The sequence below is a fragment of the Penaeus monodon genome, chromosome 8, assembly GCF_015228065.2.
Source record: "Penaeus monodon isolate SGIC_2016 chromosome 8, NSTDA_Pmon_1, whole genome shotgun sequence".
In the NCBI taxonomy this organism is placed as follows: Eukaryota; Metazoa; Arthropoda; class Malacostraca; order Decapoda; family Penaeidae; genus Penaeus; species Penaeus monodon.
Window position 1 is genome coordinate 48,361,581 of NC_051393.1, and position 2,500 is coordinate 48,364,080.

A 2,500-nucleotide genomic window follows, 5' to 3' on the forward strand; every position below is an offset into this window, starting at 1 on the left:
TAAAAAAAAAAAAAAAAAAAAACCACCCCACACCCCCACACACACACACATAATTACACATAAATAAATACACTACCCATACACATCACATACACAACAAAACAACAACACACACAAACAACCACATATATATATAAAATGTTATTTTTTATTGATGCTGCTTTAGTGTATCGCATGAATCACGGGACAATCGCCTCCAAGCAAATTTAATAATGTTAGTTTTTAAGCCACAAAATCGGGGGCGCAGGTTTTGTCCCTTTTGCTAACAAATATGAAGAAATTAGATAACAAGCCCCTGTATGGGAATTAAATATAAAAGAATTGGGGCATAAAAGTCACTTCTACTCGGGGTTTCAAAACTTTTAAGTTTATTTTTCAAATTAAAGTCCCAGACAAGTAAGGGTTTTTTAAAATGATTTAGTGTTAACTAAAGTTTAAATTTGCTTAAAAACAAGTAATTTTTGTATGAAAGGTCTTTTAAATTTATTTAATATAGGATGTAGAACAAAGGTTTTTTAAGATTATACCTTTTCAGTTTTGTCCTGGTTTTTTTATATTTGTTTCCTAAATGTTTTGAAAACACTAATAAGTTTTTTTGAAATGAACGGGATCAACAGACAGCTGATATCTTCTGAAGAAAATAAAAACGTATGATCCGAAAACTTAGTCAATAGGCATCCTGCAATTTTGAAAAAAATATCATCATTGATGCCATTGGCTGCTGATCATTTCAGAACCATTTTATTTTATTGAACCTCATTGGTTTAAGTTATGAGGGTTTTGGGTTTAAATATAAATAAAAAGGTGTTTCTTTTTAATTGACTTAAATGTTGTACCAAAATATCATCTTTACTTAAAGATGAAAAGTTTTAACCCCTTTTTGGTTTCATCATACCCCTATTTCAATCTCTAACAAGTATTTTTTTCATGTTTACGTAATGTATTTCTTTGTTAGCGTAATCATGGTTTTTTTTTTTTTTTTTTTTGGGGCCTTGGGCTCATGTCTAGGCTAGCATATTTCAGCAAAAAGAAGAAAAAAAACTGAAATAATAAGAATGTCTCCTTTTATTTTCAGCACACTTTATACTTTTTAAACAAATTATAGCGTCTTAAAAGCAAAGACGAAGTTTAAACTTTGGTTTTTAAAACCCTTTTTTTTTATATATTTAGATGTCTAAGTAAGCTATCCCCAAGTGGGATTTTGTATGTTGAATGCCCTGCTGGAAAAAACCTTTTTTATCCCTGGGAATTATAAATGAAGGGTTTTTCTAAAAGAGCAGAAAAACTTCTTTTTTTTCTCTTCAGAAAATTTGCAAAAATGGAGCAGGGAAACAGAGAGTATAGTAAAGATGCATATTTTATACAGTTTTTAAATCCAGTATACAGACACTTGGATGAACCATGTACACGCACCAAACAGTGTTACAATATTTGATAACCCTTTTGTGAAAGTCTAATGAAGTCCAAAGCTGTGGGCGGAATATTTCCCCATTCCACCATACTGATCTTCCTAAAGGTTTTTAGGTTTCTCTTTACTAGTATTCGGCTATTATTTAAAACCTCATTCCCCGTTATATCTAGCTCGTGTAAGATTTCCTATTCCCGGCAAATTTTTGATATCTGTTAACTTTGTCATTTCTTATTAACCTCTTTTTTGTTTTGAGTTTTTTTGATAGGTCTAATCATGCAGGTTGCTAATCAATTGCTCCTAGAATAGGTTTTATACTCTGAAATGAAACAGAAAGTAAAATAACAACTTGTTGCTCTTCCCCCCTAAAAAGAGTTTTTTTATTTCTTTTTCATTTCAAACATCTTGTTAAATAAATGGAAAGGCAAACAGCTGAATAGAGCTTTAAAATACAGAGAGTGAGATATTCTATGTGAATATAAAAGATAAAAATAATGATATGTAAAACAAGCACACATTCTTAACTTATAGGAGACTTGTCTTACTATCATATTAGATGAAACTTGCCCGTGATAATTAAAATGATAAATTTATGGAAATTGTGGATACAGTACGTATTACATAATGTTCAAATGCTTTACCATATCATCATAGCATTCAAAATTTTAAAACACGGCTAAAAAGATATGTAGAAAAAAAAAGGAGAGAAAGAGAGATAGAGTTGTATTAGAATGAAATTAGTCAAAAAATGTATTGTTATTGTAGTTACACCAAACTGTAGTTGCTTGAAGAGTTACATATCACCTCAAACCTCTTATAATGAAAAAAGAAAACTAGGAAACAGTATTTGTTTACTTTTCAGTCAGATGACAACAAATTTGGTTTCCCAAAATTTTCATTTTTTCTACTTTTGTAATGTTAGAATTTTTAAATGTAGAATGTATTACTGACCTTTTAATGTGCTTTATTTATTTATTTATTTATGGGAAAATTTAAGGAATATAGAAAGAATACCCTAAAATAGGATTGTAGACAGTGGAACATTATGTTTAAAATGAGATGTTTAGAAAATATTGTTTAGGGAATATCAAC

General features: G+C 29.5%; 1 protein-coding gene across 1 annotated transcript in view; it reads right to left on the bottom strand.

Moving 5' to 3' along the window:
- The window catches only part of LOC119576393 (tumor necrosis factor alpha-induced protein 8-like protein), a gene marked incomplete in the record, with an annotated part of 69,101 nt that overhangs the window by 3,828 nt on the left and 62,773 nt on the right, over window positions 1-2,500 (bottom strand).